The sequence below is a fragment of the Cyprinus carpio genome, chromosome B24 (assembly GCF_018340385.1).
Source record: "Cyprinus carpio isolate SPL01 chromosome B24, ASM1834038v1, whole genome shotgun sequence".
Taxonomy (NCBI): Eukaryota; Metazoa; Chordata; class Actinopteri; order Cypriniformes; family Cyprinidae; genus Cyprinus; species Cyprinus carpio.
The window spans coordinates 2,622,063-2,640,432 of record NC_056620.1 but is presented as its reverse complement, the minus strand read 5'-3'; the positions used below and the strand labels follow the sequence as shown (position 1 = coordinate 2,640,432).

General features: G+C 35.5%; 1 protein-coding gene across 1 annotated transcript in view; it reads right to left on the bottom strand.

The window, feature by feature from the left end:
- The window catches only part of fars2 (phenylalanyl-tRNA synthetase 2, mitochondrial), a 122,501-nt gene that overhangs the window by 103,795 nt on the left and 336 nt on the right, over positions 1 to 18,370 (bottom strand). The gene's annotated exons all lie outside the window — the stretch shown is intronic.

Here is an 18,370-nt window from a genome sequence, read left to right as displayed (position 1 = left end):
AGGGACATTTTTGTTGTTTTTGACCTTATGAGCATATCACATTGTTAACTTAGCATCATGCAAACTTCAAACTCTTTCGAAATCAATAGAGAGTCAGGTTTCAAGTGCAATTCACGTGAAAAAACTATTTGTGTTGTTTCTATGCTTTTTGGGGGCAGCTGTGGCCTAATGGTTAGAGAGTTGGACTTGTAACCAGAAGGTCGCAGGTTCGAGTCTCGGTGCTGGCAGGAGTTGTAGGTGTAGGAGTGAATGAACAGCGCTCTATTTCATCCTCAGTACCCATGGCTGAAGTGCCCTTGAGCAAGGCACTGAACCCCCAGTTGCTCCCCGGGCGCTGGATATAGCTGCCCACTGCTCCGGGTGTGTGTTCACGGTGTGTTCACTTCTCACTGCTGTGTGTGTGCACTTGGATGGGTTAAAAGCAGAGCACCAATTTCGAGTATGGGTTACCATACTTGACAAATGTCACGACTTTCACTTTCACTTTCACTTTTGGAGTTTCATGTTATAAGCTTAGCAATATGCTAATGTAAAATTCTATTGAAATCAATACTGAGTCAGGTTCCCATTGCAATTCATGTTAACAGGGCTATCTGAGATATTTTTATTCTTATTAGAGTATCATGTTGCTAGCAACATCCTAACAACAAATTATATTCTATAACGACAAATTCAATCAAGTTTCCAGTGCGATTCACAAGAAGAGTGACTGAAGAGGACATATTACATTGTTAACATTCAACATTTCAAGTGTGATTCACACGAAGGTGGCAATTTATGCTCTTTCTATGCGTATCGGTGTATCGCATTGTTAGCTTAGCAACATGCTAATGCCAAATGCAATTGAAATCAATGCTGAGTCAGGTTTCCAGAACAGAGTTCTAATCTGGCACAGAGATGTAAAACAGTCTCTTACTGTATGAGGTTCTATTTCTATTGCGACGCTGCCTATGTAGACAGGAATCAGTAGCTCAGGCTTTTGATACCAAGCTATAGTTTCTTAATTTCTGTTGGCAGCATCCATCTCTATGTAACATTGGGATAAGCACACTGCTTTCAGCTGAGAACCCTTGAGAGGGATGCCAGCCTGATACAAACTTGACCTGACTTTCTCAGCCGAAAAGCCCCAGCTTGCACAAAGACTGTCTAGATGATGTGCAGTCAGCAGGCTGTGGCCGCTGGGACTACCAACAGCCCCGTGCACCACGGATAAGACGCCCCCAATAGCCCATCCCTGGGGTGGCTTGGCCTGGAGCCCGGCGTTTAGAGTGGCATCATCCTGAGACATGGATCCCTCATCATTTGGGCACAGCCTGCCTACACATCTATCATCAAGTCCCTCTTCAGCACTGCCTCCGTTCTGTTCGGTCTGCAACATCCAAAGTCTAATACACAATGACACTGTCCTCCCAATAATCCATCTTGGTTCATAATGTCCTCCAAATTCAGCATGCACACTGCATCTACAGGTCCTGCAAGTGACCCTGTTTGTTTAGGAGACCAGCCTCAGTCTATAACGATGAAGACCTTGTTTTGGTTTGTTTATTCGGTCTGGCTTCTCTCCAGCCTCAATCAATTAAAATTCAAACTCTCACTCACCTTCATTTACTCTCGTTTTTGAATGGCTGTAAGAATCTCTTCAAGTTTAAACCCATTTAGATTAAATCACAGAATGAAACACAAAATAGCCAAATACAATCTGTTTAAGCTACAAATCTGTAAAAGAAGAGACTCTGAATAAGTGCTTATACTGAATGACCTTGTCTGTGGTACTTTGAAGCAGCAGACTTATAAATCCGACGTGAAACAGCATTCACAGCCCAATTTACTTTCATTATATGATGTGTTTCAAGGTGAAACCAGGTGTGTGAACCAATGAAATATGTAGAACAGGACTTGTGTTCATTCATAGGAACTGATTGGATGGTGAAATGTGTTCCTTGTAACAGTGAATGCAGATCTGAATGTGTTTACAGTAGATTTTGTAAGGCTAAAACACCACTGGCCTCCATTTTAAAAGACAACAAGTTCACCCTCCTGAGCATTTTGATGTATCCTAATGATGATTTATTGATTTTGGCTGATATTTGAAATTAAAAATACGTATACTCATTTCCTCTTCGTTTTACAGTTAGGTTCCAATGCTCACATAATGATTTAAAACACAAAAAAATGAATAACACTGTAAATTATAATCTTTAGTATGAGTATCCATGTTTTAATCTTGTTTTAAGTTGATTTTCATTTAATTAGTTCTATTTTTAAAATGTATAATTAAAGATTTCAGTATTTTAATTTTGACCGTTTACTGATTACAAGAAAGCCTATGTGTGATGTCAACCAAGAATAATTGAAATTTAAAAATATGAACAAAAACTATAACAGTACAGTATATCAATGTTTCTAGAAGTGAAAACTTGAGCATGAAAAGGATGTAAAAATATCCTTGTGCTGAGAAAGTTCAACCAGTGTTTTTTTTTTGGTCTGAATGTACAGTATATTGATAGTTTTTTTGTGTCTGCTTCTTTAGCATTTATACAAAATTTAAATAAAAAAACAGTGCTTGAGAAAAACATTTGCCTTATCATAGAAAAGCACTAGTAGGCTGCAGTTTTTTAATCATAATCCTCACAGGGTCTTTCCAGCATTAACATGAAATACAGAATACTGTTGTGTTTTTGCAGTCATTAAGGCTAAGGTAAATTATACGATTCTCCAAGATTGATGATTAAGCTCTAATTGGGTTTCATCCAGCTGATCAGTGTATACATCAAGAGATCGAACAATGACTCATGCAAAGGAAGAAGCGTTTAGTCATTTTCAGACACTTTTCTTTTTTTTCTCTCAGAACTGCTGCCCACATTCTGTCACCTTATAAAAACAAACAGCCAGCGAAATGTTTCAGAAATAAAATCTCTCTTATGTGACCTATTCAAAGTGTGAGTGTATAAATAATAATCACTTGAAATCAAGCCGTTTCAAGCGGTTTGCTGGCCCACAGAGGTTTAACGTCTAAATGTCACTCAGTGACTGGAGCAATGAAACCGCACCATGTGTGAACCGATTGTAAGAGGAAGTGAATAGCGAGCTGGCAGGGGATGCATCCCATGTTACATCACAAGGCAAGCTGGCGCTGAGGTGTCTGTGTTGGGCACTATTCATGGGCACAGGCTGAGGCAGGAGACCCAGCAGGGCCAGGAAGGGCTATATGGAGCAGATGGGAGCGTCCTGCAGAGCAACAAGCCTCTATAAGTCTGAGAGGAGCGCTCTCCACAGTCGGACCACCGCGATAACATCCACTCAATTTATTAGCACCTTTCTCACCAGGTGATGTGTGGTATGGCTGGCAATAACGACTTCCTTTATTTTATTTTTGGCATATTTGCCAAGTTTAAAGACAAAGACGGTAGATAGGAGACATGATTTCTTTATAAAGAGATTGAATCTTATCAGGGTATAACATGCTAGATTTTTTTTCTCAAACCAATTAAAGGAACAGTTTTCCTGATTTATTGAATTTTTACTCAACCCCAGGTTATCCTTGATATATAACTTACTTTCTTGAGCTGAAGAGAAATTAAAGAAAAGATTCCAGGATTTTTCTCCATCTAGGCTAATGCAAGGGCTCAACGTACAGCATTTTGATGGTCCAAAATCCATATTTAGGCAGTTTCAAAGTAATCCACACAATGGTCTTCTCTAGCAAAACGATCAATTTCAGAAAAAAAAAAAAAAAGAAAAATGTGTATAAATATATATATATATATAATTTTTTTCCTGAAATTGACTGATACACACATACATACATATATATGATGTACTTTTTATGCCTTTTTTCTCTTTTTGTACTTTTTTCTCTTAAATTAACTTAAATTAAACTAAACTAAAATTAAAATGTAACAATTTTATAATCATAATTTTTGTAAAATTTAACATCAGAATTTCTGGACCTCTAGTTGTTTTTTTAGCAATTAAAAGTAATTGTTTTCAAACAGGTTTCCACCAGGTGTGCTGCACTAGTCCTCAAAAGTGAAGCCATCACTTGGGACAAACTAAATAATTAAATGTCACTTTAAATATATCTAATTCAAAATGGGACAAACTAAATAATTCAATTTCACTTCAAATATTTTGTTTTCAAACAGGGTTTATGTCATCTGATGTAGATTTTATCACGCTGATGTAAGTTAGGATGTTCGTTTTTAAAATAAGCTTGGTTTTAGTTAGTTATGTGATGCTAAAAAAAACGGGAATGTGACATCATGATTGACAGCTGAGACTGACAGCTTCTCTGAGCGAACCGAGGTGCCAACGGACTTTTTCGGGATCTTCAGGAAGAGATTGGAGTTGTATTTACTTTATTTTAACACAAGCCTCTTATACGAAAAATCAGCAGACAAAAATTGGACCAGTCAGGCTAATTTAAAAAAGGGGTCAGATGCGTGTGTTTGTGATTGACTCTGTGGGAGTGTGGGCGCTCTCTACTGCGCAGGCTCTGGTCCCAAATCAGTGCAATATGGCCGCGCCCTATTGGGACAATGGCGGCTTCACTTTTCTTCAATGGAAGTGAATGAAGGTACATCATCCATCTTTTTTACAGTCTATGGGTTTCCACAAACACTCCCCTCATCTGTAATTGGTCAGTCAAACACAGAGCCCCACCCCAAACTCATGATTGGTCCGCTGTTGCCGGGCTGGTCGAGATAACCAAACAAACAATAGGCTAATGTTTCGAAAGCACTACAAAGTCACACAGTTTTCACTTTTCTGTTAAAATAACCCACTAACGACTTGCTTATTAAAATTCTTTCTCAGTTTAATATACAGAGACAACAATATCAAAGAAATTAGACACTTAAAGCTTAAAGATGCCTGAGGTAAATCCGTACATTAATAAGCTTACTAAGAAATTAGTATGTGGAGAGGGACTATGGCTTTGTTTAGTTGCTCTCAGCAAGCTTTACACGCTCACATATAGTTTTACATCTCAGACAATTTCAAACAATTATCACAGCAGATAATTTGTCTCAATGACAGCTAAACAAATGCTACAACTCCAACAGGAGGACATTATCAAGGCAGCACAGGGTAATGTATTTACTAAGTCCTTGCTAAACCAACAGAAAAAAGTGATTAAAGCTCCAGGCTACACAATTAACCTCTCGGGAACAACTAAACACACAAACTCCAACATTATGAGTTTAGAGGGGTTAGACCACCAAATGTAAAAATGCTTTAGATTATTTCTGCTCCAAGAGAACACGCTGCACTGAAAGTATTTCTGTGAATGCATGAATAAGAAATAAGTTTGCATAGACAGTTATAAACCCAAGACTATGTTTTACATTCATACAAAACATTAAAATGATTTCAGGATAATATCTGCCTATTTATTGGTGGTTAATGCCTTAGGTCAGTGTTTTCACAAACATTTCTACTCGAAGGCCCCCGCTGTCCAACACAATATTTAAAAGCTCCCCAACATATATAATTTCCAGAATTTCTGGTGTAATTGATAATGAAAGCTGCTTACTAACAGAAACTGGAATATTGATATAAAATTCATTAACCGTGATTCATTTTATGACTTTAGAAGTGTCCGCATGCTCATTAATTAAACAACATATACACACACATATACAGTATTTTATATAAATATATATAAAATATTTTTTATTCTAAATTATTATATGAAAAAATTATATAATATTTTAATAAAAGATATTTGCTTATTTTAATAAATTATTAATATTAATATTAATAATAATAATAATAATAATAATAATAATAATAACAATTTAAATACCTTTTAGTCATCTTGCAGCGCTAAGGTAGATGGCTGGGCCTTAGGTACATGTGTTGTTGTTGTTGTTGTTGTTGTTTGTTTGCCACAATTGACATTTTCTTAAATTCAACAAATTAGAGTTGTTAGTTAAACAAATATTAGTATTTTTATAAACCATCCCTGACATTAAATGAATTAACCATGATTAATTTTGTGACTTTCAAACTGTATGTTTTTTGATTAAATATAGCAGTTATTGAGGGGAAAAATATTTATTGTTTATTGCTTTTATTTTAATATTTATTGTTCTTTTTGTATTATTAAATTCTAATATTTTATTTGCTTATTTTGATATATTATTAATTGTTGAGACATTTGTTAGATGTGTCTTTTTTTAATTGATTGATTGATTGATTGATTGATTGATTGATTGATTGTTGACCAACCGACCGACTACGGAGTTGTGAGTTGTACCCACTTAAAACACATATTAGTAAGTTAAACAATTATTAGTAATTTAATCATCAAAACATTAGCCAAACCTGATATTAAATTAACTAACCATGATTCATTTTTTTGACTTCTGAAGTTTCAAAAACGGTATGATCTTTAATTAAAAACAGCAGTTTGTGATGGGGAAAAACATTTATGTATTTATTTATTTTAATATATTAATAATAATTTGTTTAAAAACTGAGAACTTCCCCCTGAGAACTGTACCCACTTAAAACACCTATCAGTAAATTAACCAAAAACAACAACAAGCATGGATGCACTGCACATGCACCACACTGCAAACACGCTTCTATTTCTGCTGACTTGCTGAATTTGCCTTCCATTATGTTACATTTATGAATTCAGTCATTTTTCCCAATGTATGTAAGTGGAGATGAGCTGAAAATATGTTCAGCTCCTTTGACAAATGCCTGGAGGCCTTCATGAAGAAAAACTGCCAGGTTCCTTCAGGACGATCATCCATTGCCTCTATTACATGTTGATGGCGGTAATGGTTTTAAATGCAGAAGCTCCTTGTCTGACTGATGCACCGCCGAAAGCCCGAGAGTGAAGATAGACTCGTTTAATTTGTGCTAAAAGACTGAGGACAGACTAATAACAACATTTCTCAAGGAACAAGCCGAGCGGCTCGTGGACTCTGACAGGACGCTGTGAAATACACTGTTACAGATGCTACCAATCACACAGGACCACTGCTCAGCTAAACACCTCTTCAGAGGAAGATTGGGCTGAAACAAAAAGCCTAAGCAGCACAGCTCGGTTTATTAAAGCATGCACACTAATCACTAGGTCATGGCTCCGACAGCAACAGCGGTTCCAGTAACAACACAGGAAGGAAACGCACCTATCTGACCAGTCTGTAGTGGTCAGTGTACGTTTCTAAGCATGCTTTCCTCTGCTGTGGGAGCAAGAGCAGTTCAGCTGATTGAAAAAGCCTGAATAAACTGATCGAGCTGCTGCCAGTTTCAGTGCAGAGGACATGTCTGTAGTAAGCATTGTTTCAATAATTCCCTGAGCCTTGATTTTCACTCTACTCTTCTAGTTCTTGATCAGCAAACATTACAATCATTTCCCCAGTTTTTCAATGTAATGTCATTATGCTAATTTATAAACACAGAATTAAATAGTTAAATATACTATAAGTTAAATATAATAAACACACACACACACAAACATGTAAAATACTAAATTAACTATATTTAAAATTGTATTTTGACAGTTTAGTTTCATAAATGAATAACATTATACAACCATATGAATTTTAACTGTACATATTTAATTGCACATATTTTAATTGAAGATATGTCATAATATCATCAACACTATGTCTTCATAATAAATGATTTTACTCAATTATCCTATAGTTTTTTTTTTTATGGAAAAACAAAGATGTCTAAAATCTAATTGATAGAAATACTGAAACACAACTCCATTAATTACAATTATCACATTTTAAAATAATAACACTAAAACAACGTGCACTTGGGGCCTTCTAGTGACCAGATCTAATTTTATGATATGATGTCAGAATAAAAATATAATTTTTACTACACGAATCTAAATACATTCATGTTTCCACGAAAACTTCATTGACAAATACACACAAAACTTTTAAATAAACGTTTTATTAAAATATTAATTAAATAACCATCTAATAAATAAATATGTATGAACGTTTCAAAATTCCTATATTTTTTATGCATCTCAAAATTAATATATATTTTGCATATTGCACATTATAATTCTATGATGCCTATATTCAGTTTCAAACAGAAACATAAAAATAATTATTCTCCTGTTTGATTGTCCCTCCAGTTACACACACACACACAAATAAAAGATGAATCATAAAAGTGATGAAAAATGTCAGATTTCTGAACCCTACAGTATTTCCCTTCAGCAAGTAGGTGTTTCCAAAACATCCATCAATCCGCAGATTGGAGTCACCTTTTTAACATCCCGAAGAGGCTCCTGGCAGAAGCAAGTCTTAGCATCTTAGCAGGTCTTAGCATAAACTGAACTCTAGACACCTCATCTTTTCTCAGCTCTGGCACGAGTCCCTCAAGGTTCGTCAGCTGAAATGCAGTGAGGCATAGTGAATATCAACACCACAATGAAATCAATGAAATGTTCAACACAACACGCTATGACAAAATGCCACACAGGCCCCACGGGTCTAGAAGTAAGAGAAGAGAGAGCTGGAAAACTTGTTTAGCGAGAAACCAGTCGCAGTCTCTAACAAGCAGTAAAGGACAATAATCACAGGGAACTCTTGTTCTGGTCATATCAGCTCACCTGTGACTGACAGCAGGAACTCTGAGGCCATGTTCACACCTTGTATTAGCATCGGTCTCGGCCTGATTGACTCACGGAAGTACAGTAACATGTCTCAAATGCATCTCTTGTGACCACTTACGATCGGATTTCGAGGAAATCATCACTACGTGAATGACTTGCTACTTCAGTGTGTTACATCTCATCCGTCAATGCATGTTGATATTCAGGGTCAACCACATGAGGCTAATGCTGCCGGATCTATGAATTGATTTAAAAACATGATAATTAATGCATACGATGAGGTGCATACACATCATCTATCATGAGGAAGGTTTTTTTTTTTTTTCATTTCAGAATTAAGAAGCACTTTAATAGGTTTTGGGGGCATAGAAAGTGTCAGGGTGGTACAACTGTCTGTAAAAAAAAAAGTATGTAAATAAATAAAAATAGAAATATTGTTATTATTAAAAGGTAAAATGTATAAATAACCACAAACAAAATACTTTATCATAAAAATACTTAAACTTATTTTATTTCAGCTATTTGTCAAGGCAACATTTTTCAGTTTAATTAAGGACCGAAATAACAAAAAACAAAACAAAATAAAATAAAATTAGTTTTAAAAAACTAATAAAAAACTAACAAAACTGACACAAAAACCCAGAATAAAATTACTAAACTTTAACTATAATTAAAAATATAAAAAAATAAAATACAATGTAAAATAATAACAATCCTACAGATAATAATTAATAATTTAACCATTTTATGACAAAGTGAGATTATTTCAGGTTGTAAAATGTCATGTGGTGAAAAAAAAAAACATTCATGAAGTAATCCTTTAAGCTTTTTATATTCATGAATGAATACTCCAGTTTTATATTTAAAAAAAAAATATTTTAAAACCTTTTGGAAAAAGAATCAAGATGTGTACACACACGCGAATTTAAGCTGTGCAGAAAAGAGTCTATTGATTTTGCTTAATGGTTACACTACATGACATTTTTAGAGCCATTAAATGACCACTTTTAATAAAAACGGTAAAGAAATTGAATTAATATAAAGAGTACTTTTCTAAGAACTTGCCACGTGTGTTTTAAACTAGATTTTTTTTAAATACTTTTAGGTAACAGTTTATTTTATAGCCCCTTTTTTCACAAGATACATCTACTTACTGTAGTAATAACAGTAAATTATGCACGATCACAAAAAAAAAATAAATAAATAAATAAATGCCATCCTTGACCCTGAACCCATAATGTTATTAATTATATTAGCACTTGTGTAATTACACTGTAACAATGACACCAAAATAAACTGTAACCAAGATTATTTTAGAACTCTTATAAGTAACTGACTCTGCACTTAGCTCTTTTCTAAAATGCATTTTTCATATTCTTGTAAATCCATGAACAACCAGCAAAGAGTAAACCCCTTGTAATAGCGCAACGGCTGATTGAGTTGAGTAGTGAGTCTTTGATGTAGCGCAGTGTGATCACATTCATTCTACCTCAGAATGAGGTCTGAGTGATTTGATCCCAAAACCGATGCTAGCACCAGGTGTAAATGGAGTCTAAGTCATTCTCCGAAGATCGGCAAGCCTAAATCTCGTACAAGCCGTAATCTTCCCGACCAACCACAGGACAAATCACACGCACTCCTAACTAACATCCCATTGGAAATCAATGACAGCCACTTAAGCCTGACGGCTTCACTGAAGTGGACAAGAAACAGGCCCGCTCTTCTTCACCCACTTAATCACACACGAGCTGGAGCGGCCGACTCGACCCCTGAAGACAGCAGAGTCCAGCTGGTGGCCTTCAGGAGATCAGCCCCGTCATAGCTGGCCGGTAAACTGCTGATGGATGTATGCTGAGTAATCATTGGCGCTCGAGTGGATTCTGGGTTCAGGAGCGAGTGGGTGGTGAGTCGATGCGGTGCAGACGCAGCAGGATCTGCGAGAGTGACGACTCCCAAGCAAGCTCCAGTTCTCAGCTGTGAGCACTGCATGATGGGGAAATTCCTGCATCAGACAACGCTGGAGACAAATGCTCATGCTGGCTCGAGAGCACCCTGCCTAAAGTTGCTCTAAACTGCTTCCACTTTTTGTACTGGAGATGCCTGAAAGCTGAACATCTGCAGAATAATTCAAATAATAGCCAACAAGGTTGTACATGATTCACATATTCACACATAATACTAATGAAAGAATGGAGGAGGACGAAACAAGAACCATTGTGTTTCACACAATAAAGTGATATTTCACTCAAAGCATCAAGCTTAACATGAATGTCTCAACTCGACCAAAATTAAGCCGTTTTAGTAGTGTCTCTGATTTAATAAATGCTGATGATTAATATATGATTTATTTCCACATATCAGCACTGTCTGTTTTAATGAATTGGTTTTAAGTATTGATTTGTTTGAGTCATCACACAAAAAAAAAAATATTAATGGAAGAGCCTGCATTAAGACAATGCAATTGGATAATTTATAATATTATTAACCAAAATATAAATCTTATGTTTATTTAGCCAACACTTTATTTAGAGAGTTAGTTTGTAATTGTAAAATTGTACACATTTTAATTTGTATTTTTATTACCGTTTTTATTAATACCTTCAATCAATAGGCCTACTTTTTATATAGAAAGTTCACCCAAAAACTGCTAATTACCCCATAATTAATTCACCCTCAAGACATTCAAAAGGGAATAAAGGAGGTATAAATGACTTTCTTCTTTCAGTGAATGGGGGTTGAGATTTTGAAGCCCAAAAAAGGGCATCTATCCATCATTAAAAGTGCTCCACCCGGCTCTGGGGGGTTAATAAAGGCCTTCTGAAGCGAAGTGATGCATTTGTGTAAGAAAAACATCCATTTTAAAAACTTTTTATGCAATTTCTAGCTTCTGCTAACGTGAGAGTAGCGTTCCAGCAGATGACGTAGGCTTAGCATAAGCTCCTGTTGAGAAGTAACCAACAAAACATTGGTCACGAATTATAAGTACAGAATAAAGATTTGTAAAGAAAAATGTTGGAAGATTTCAATATAAGCCAAGAGGCGTTTATAAACCATAAAGTTGCTTAAACAATTAGAAACCAAACATCATCATGCATGTATGTATAGTTTAATACAAAGGACCGAAATCAATCACAAAGAGTACTTTCTTCATTTAAAAACATGAGATACAGTGGGATGGGGAAAAAATGCCATAAAGTCTCGAGACAAGTTGAACTTACATGAATTTTACATGGCTTTCTAAACATGCGGCTCTCTTGAGTGAGACACAAATGCAACGCTGATAGATGTCCCTCTAGAAAATGTGATAAATAGCCTATGCGTTCTGTGTGAACGGCTTGGTTTCAGTTTCGCCATAAACAAGATCTTCTCCGCATTGATGTTCTCTTTTACCGCAATATTTTGAATGAACAACGTAGCAGAGCCACATCTAGTGGCTTCAACTGGACAGGCTAACAAAAGCATTGAAATGCAATGACACTTACATCATCATTGCATTTCGTGCCTCACTGATAAGGCTTCCAGACGCACACCTAAAATTTGTTTTTGCATTTGAAAGTGGATATTTATTTTAAATTTGACGAATATTTTAAACAAAACCTGGTTTTCGCAAGACTATCATATTCTCACCAGAGTTTATGCTACACCTACGTGGAACGCCACTCTCCTAAAATATTTGTTTATAGTAAATTTTAGATTTAGTTTTAGTTTTAGTGTTATAGTGAGTTTAGTGTGTTGTGATTGGTTAGCTGGGCCAGTGTGTGCTGTGATTGGTTAGCTGGGCCAGTGTGTGCTGTGATTGGTTAGCTGGGCCAGTGTGTGCTGTGATTAGTTAGCTTGGTTAGTGTGTTGTGATTGGTTAGCTGGGCCAGTGTGTGCTGTGATTGGTTTGAGCTGGGCCAGTGTGTGCTGTGATTGGTTAGCTGGGCCAGTGTTACAGCTGTGATTAAGGTTAGCTGGGCCAGTGTGTGCTGTGATTGGTTAGCTGGGCCAGTGTGTGCTGTGAATGGTTAGCTGGGCCAGTGTGTGCTGTGATTGGTTAGCTGGGCCAGTGTGTGCTGTGAATGGTTAGCTGGGCCATCTCTGTGCTGTGATTGGTTAGCTGGGCCATTTTGCTTGTGATTGGGTTAGCTGGGCTAGTGTGTGTTGTGATTGGTTAGCTGCGCCAGTGTGTGCTGTGATTGGTTAGCTGGGCCAGTGTGTGCTGTGAATGGTTAGCTGGGCCAGTGTGTGCGGTGATTGAAAGTTAGCTGGGCCAGTGTGTGCTGTGATTGGTTAGCTGGGCCAGTGTGTGCTGTGATTGGTTAGCTGGGCCATTTAATGTGCTGTGAAAAAGACTGGTTTAGCTGGGCCAGTGTGTGCTGTGATTGGTTGTAGTTTTAGTTTTTGAAAAGTGATTTCTGATAAATAAAATATCTCCTTTTGAATTGGACTTTGAGCTTTGTAACTTTGCAGATTTATATTAATATAAAAAAACAACACAACATTATTACAGAAAGTAAAATAAAAACATATCACAATATCATTACATTACATTCATCCAAAACAAATCATATATATATATATATATATCTATATATATATATATATATATATATATAATATATATATTCTCAGTATTATTACAGTATAGGCATTCCACAACATCTTGTCAATCGCTTTAGGGAGAGGAGAGAATGAACCACTCCGAACGGGACAGAAAATATTCCCAGTGCCAACACTGCAAAGACAGAAGCAGTCCTCAGGGAGAGGAGAGAATGAACCACTCCGAACGGGACAGAAAATATTCCCAGTGCGATGAGGACGACTGTAGACTAAAGCCTTAAGCTGACAAACGGCAGACAAACCATCCAATAAAAAAAAAAAAAAAAAGAATTCAATAAATAAATTAGTAATAATTTCATTTTAACACTACCAATTAAATACATAATATCATAAATTAATTGATATTCAAAGGCACATGCAATGTTTAATTTCAGGTGATACCCTTCCCTTAATAAAAATTCCTTTCCCAATTTGTCCCTGATGATGGCAATACCTGTCCTGTATTAACAGTTCTGTTCTCATTTGTCCCTGATGATGGCATTAATTGTTTCTCTGTACCTTTTCTTCTTCAGCTCTCGACATCTTTATTGCATGACCTTTAGAATATAGTATTGCCAAAAGAACATATTTCTTATCATTTGTACTGATTTTATTTCATTGTGAACAGACCTACTTAAAAAACATCAGTTCAGTTGCTGCCTTAATATTTAAAGTAAAATCAAAATGTCTATAAAAGTCATTAAAACTCAAATTATATTCAAATGATGTCAAAATGAGAACTAATGAAAAACTCATACAAATATCCCGACTGTCATTGATAAGTTTTGTTTCTCATTAAGATCAAATGAGAGATTTTCAAGTGAACAAAGAGAAAAACTCGTGTGTTTCTAGATTACATCAGCACTCCGCTGCGAGGAAACAATGACACAACCACTAGACAAAAAAAAAAGAGTAACAAAGCACACTAACAAGCTGTCTGGATCTCCTCCGCATCTACACTGAAAACTGGATGTCATCAACATGAAAACAAGAATCATCTAACAAGACAGCCTTGAAAAACAGCACTGATCGCTAAAGGAAATCTACTTTCATGTGAACGGACCTGAGCATAAATGAAAACTGAAGATCATCATCCAGGTGACAAACCAACACACACTCAAAAAATATACATCTGGCTTCCCTTTAGATTCAAGTGGACATGGATCCAGTGTTTTTCTGAATGGCATGAAATTGCCATTTTAATGGCTTCTTGGGAAAAGTCACATGAAAAATGGAACTGAAGAGCGCAGCTTGTTCATGCTGCAGTACAGATTCAGTAGATGTTGTCAAGCCTGGCCAAATAAACTAAGCTGTGTATTTCTCAGCACTGATGAAAGAGCATGTTCTTCTGAGACATACCTTTACAGGTACATCAGTGTGTTCATCCTATAGAGCATGTTAATAAATGCACACGTTCAGTATCTGGACGTATCTGGATGTCTCTCACTACTATGAACTTTACATATGCATAATCTTAAATAATTTATAAAAAAAACAACACGTTTAGTATCTGGATGTCTCTCATTACTATGAACTTTATGTAGGCTTAAAGCAAATTAGCAAATTTCCAGCATCATTACTCCAGTCTTCAGTGTCACATGATCTTCAGAAATCATTCTAATATGCTGATTTGCTGCTCAAGAAACATTTATCATCATCAAAACTTGTTACTTCTGATCGATTTAATGCATTCTTGCTGAATAAAATGATTAATTCTAAATAAGTAAATAAATGATAAAATAATTAAAATAGTTAGAGAGTGCATATATACACAAGTTTTTAGTTTTTAAGCTCAATGTTGTTTACATTTTCATTTATAATACTGTGGGTTTCCCCCGCGGTTTCTTGATCTGTTTATTCTTCATGCTTTTTCATAAAATATGATGTTTCAGAAAACTAATTATCATCAATCCATGCAGGATTGCATTTAAACATAGATCAACATTCACTATAAAAAATAAACATAGATCAACAATTACATTAAAAAATAAATCAACACCCAAAAAAAAAAAAAAAAAAGTATTGCATTTAAACATAGATCAACATTTACTGGAAAAAATAAGTGTGTTCCCTAAAACATATAATTAAGTAATCTTTGTCCAGCATTATTAGCTGTCATGTGTGTGTGCTTTTTTTTTTTTTTTGATAACTGGGCTCCAAATTGAGAGATCAATCAGCTGACATGAGTTTACAGTCTGTTGCCTTGACCTGCCACTTGCTGGTGACCTTTCCACTCAAAGCGAAGGCCATCTGCAAACAGGACACGTCTGTGACCTTCTCCGAGTGGCGCTGAGAAATCCAAGCTCATCTTCAGCCCCCAGCCCCGCCGAGCTCTACATCTCCTCACAATCATGTGCTATGAGCACAGCATCGATCTCTGTGGCTCAAAGACAGACCTGTTCTTCATGCATCAGAGACGGAGAGTGAGGAGGCAGCTTGTGTTTTTCATAAAGCGGATGGCGATGATGGGTTGATCTGTTATGTGCAGAGAGTCAGCCTTGAAAAATAACAATTCAAGCTAAACCTTGGCAGTATTCTGCAGCGCAGCACTGAATAAACACATGAGCTGCAAATACACACAGAATACAAACATGAAAAAAAAAAAAATAAACCAAAAAAAAAGAACAACAAGCATAACAACACAGCAACAAAGAAAGTATGTAGTGTAGTGATGTATGAAGCTCAGCTCAAATATAAGTCACTTTCAAACCAAGCAGCTTTCTGTTATTCAACATGAAGGTGAATCTGCTTGCTAATGCGAACTTAAAAGCTTTGCAAAATCTGTGTGGGGAAGCTTCACCCTCACACCATATTTCATTGAAGCCTATTGAAATGACGGGAGTTCACCCATAAAGATTCACCAAACAACAGCTGTAGCATAAAACATAGAAAGAAGAAGAAACAAAACAAAACATGGTTTTACTTGGATTGGTTTTTTTGCATCTCAAAAAGCTGTAGTTTTAATCGGTTTAATAGCTTGATGTGAAAAAACAATACAATTAAGACTAAAAAGTAATTATTCATAAATACTGTTCCCTCCAGCAATGATAAGGCTATAGTGAATATTTATTTATGGATTGTTTGTTTGTTTGATTGACTGATTGTTGGAAATTAAAAAATTAACCAACACAATGAATATTAAAATGAAATATTTACTGCCGTTTAAAAGTTTGGGATCAGTACGATTTTTTAAATAAGTGTCTTATGCTCATAAAGGCTGCATTATTTGATCAGAAATACAGGGGAAAGACTGTAATATTTTGAAATATTATTGCAATTTAAAATACCAGTTTTCTATTTTAATATACTTTAAAATAGAATTTATTCCTGTGATGCAAAGTTGAATTTTCATCAGCCGTTACTCCAGTCTAGTGTCACATGATCCTTCAGAAATCATTCTGATCTATTATCAATATGCTTTTTCTTTATCAGAAATCTTTGATGAATAAAAAGTTATAAAGAACAGCATTGTTTCAAAATAGAAATCTTTTTTAGCAATATAAGTATTTACTACAACTTTTAAGCAATTTAATACATCCTTGCTGAATAAAAGTAAGCTTGTTTATTAAATTTAAAAAAGCAAGGAAAAAAATAAAAACCCAAAACTTAACAGTATGTTGTTACAAATGATTTCTATTTTAAATCAAATATATGAAGCAGTACAACAGTTTCCAGCATTGAGGACTAATCAGCAGATCAGGATTATTTCTGAAGAATCACGTGACAATGGCTGATGAAAATTCATTCTTTGTTTTTTTCATATTTATATATTATCCCAAAGTATATATCGTACTGAGAAAACAGTGTGGAAAACATGCCGGTATTTTACTGTAATTTGCTTCTTAAATGTAACATTTGCAACCCATTTGATTGCTCAGATGAAAAACAGAAAAAAGGAAATAAAAAGTCTCATATATTTTGTTTGTGCTTTCATTCCCCAAAACTTCCTGCCACTCTCAGACTGTTGCTAACTCTGCCTCATCTGTAAATCACACCTCATTCTTACAATCCAAACCATTCAGAAATATAGTTTCTCTCAGGGTTCTCCAGAATGAGTTTCAGCAGCCATATTAACTTACTTCATGCTTCTTTTTTGAACCACAGTGTCAGATTGTGTCACCAGCACTAGTTTAGAGCCCACTGAAGACTTTCTGGACCACACATTAAACTGACAGACTAAAAACCACACTACTCATAAAAACTCATAAAAGTAGCAAATGCACCATCCGTGTCTTAATTCAACACAGCTTTACGGCTCATTTTACAAGCTCAGTCCTGCTAAATTAAACATTAATTTTACTGATGGATGGCAGTCGTAACAGAAGTCTCTGAGCTTCACTGCCGTACCCAGATCTGAACACATCGCAGAGACGTGACTGACTTCACACGTTACTTGTAGAGCAAGGACCTTCAAACTCACCCTCTTCACAAGACACAGCAGCAGATGATGTCCTTCGCCAGCATTTCACGACCAAACTCTTATTAGTGTCATTTTTACACAGAAACTGGCCCGTCTATTACTAAAATCTGTCCACTTTAGCATTTTTTGTTACATTAGATATCATTAATGACTTCAAAGATGAAGGTTGTAGTATTTTTCTATGCAGAAACACTAACAAAATCACTCTGCTGCCTCTAGATTCCTTCTTTCTAAATATAGTTAAAACTGATAGAGGTATGCACAAAATTATTACTATTGATGTTGTTGTTAAATATTTATTTATTTATGTGCAAAGGACAAAACATATTGAAATGTCGCTTATATTCATATATATATATATATAAAATATTTTAGGTCATAAGCTGGCAACCCCTGCATTAAACCATAAAAACTAGGTTTCAATCGAAACCAAAATATATGAAATACCATCACTTAAAACAAAACAACAGACCACACACAGAACATGAGGAACGAGCTAAATTCTTAATAAATTGTTGCATTCTTAATGAAGACGTTCTTAATATGACAAAACATATTCAGAATGTAAATTATGCAATGAAAATAGTGTTATTGGTAGCATGTAAAAATACATTTTAGCTCGACTGAGAACTATTAAGAGCAGCTCAGTGTAGAGGTCTAAAAATCTGCCACATGCACAGTTAAGGTCACGCATCATAACTTGGTTTAAACAGTCAGAATGATGCATGGCGGGATATGGACGGATATAAACAAGGATCGAGCTACAGCTA